This window comes from Octopus bimaculoides, chromosome 17 (assembly GCF_001194135.2).
Source record: "Octopus bimaculoides isolate UCB-OBI-ISO-001 chromosome 17, ASM119413v2, whole genome shotgun sequence".
NCBI lineage: Eukaryota > Metazoa > Mollusca > Cephalopoda > Octopoda > Octopodidae > Octopus > Octopus bimaculoides.
Window position 1 is genome coordinate 19091313 of NC_068997.1, and position 1450 is coordinate 19092762.

Here is a 1450-nt window from a genome sequence, read left to right on the forward strand (position 1 = left end):
AAACTTGTTCAGTTTCAATTTCAGGATAAGCAACAACATCACTCATGTTAGTCAACATGGGGTCTTGGAGGTTCAAGTATGTTACAGACTATAAAAACATCCTCCTGCAGACCGGTTAGTTTTCGGTTTCTTTTTTCTATTTCTCTTTAAACCGGCTGCCACTTAAGTATTCAAAATATTTTACACAGAAATTGAGTGAAAGGTGGGGGGGCGTCTGTTTTTCTTTCGATAGCAACTACTTGAAACTAAAGATATGTGCTATGATATGTCCTCGTATTCTCTAGTCATGTACTTGTTTCTTTACCTCTTTATAATTGGTCGGATATTCATATCCGGGTTCTGTGGCATCAAACAGAAGATAGATATCGCTCAAGGAGCAAATTTATAGTAGGCAACTGGTTTTTTGTCTTTTCTTTATTTTCCCGTGAGACCCAACAAAATCACTTGTCAATTTTGATGAACAGACAACTATTACGTGGTCACTCGACCTACTGTCTTAGAAATAGCAACCACATTACCCCAAATTACATTCTACTTTCTTAAAGAAAAAAGGACGCACTAGACCAGTTCTCAATCATTTCTTAGCCATAAAGTTAACATCTCGAGTCATACCGACACATAAGGACCGGTTTCCCGGTTTCTTTGGCTTGTATATTCCCCACCTGGACGGGACGACAGTCCGTTGCAGGATTACTCACTTTTGCCAGATGAGTGGACTGGAGCAACATGAAATAAAGTGTTTTACTCAAGAGCATAATGCATCACCCAGTCCAGGAATCGAAACCACAATCTTACGATCATGAGTCCAACACCCTAACCACTACACCACTATTTCATTCTGGTGGCCCCACAATTGCCATTCAATGTTCAAAAAGTAGTTTTATAGAAACTTCTTTCAAAGTTCCTATTTTGTTTTCCACACATTAACTTGTGTAGGTTGAACTATGTAAAATGCTAGAGAAAGAAACCTGGCTGTTTCTTGCAATACATACCAATACAAACATCTAAAGCAAATTTTTTTCAAGGAACCTTGAAATATTTTATGAATGCCAACTTTACTATATTAGGCGCAGGAGTGGCTGTGTGGTAAGTAGCTTTGTTACCAACCACATAGTTCCGGGTTCAGTCCCACTGCGTGGCACCTTGGGCAAGTGTCTTCTACTATAGCCTCGGGCCGAACAAAGCACATCACACTCTTTACCACTTCATACTAAAAATATCCGCCTATGGATATAATAATAGATTACTTTATTTTTTCTGTCTCCGATGAAGGGAAGTACTGGATCTTCCCAGAAACAGCTGTAAGACTCTATCCATAAAATTCTTCAACCTTACCTTTGCTCTCTTTATCTTTTTGTTTTTATATATTTACATATACACACGGTAATACACGACTTATAATACCCAATCCTGTTCATACAACGACTGGGGCAAACTAATCGGTATACAG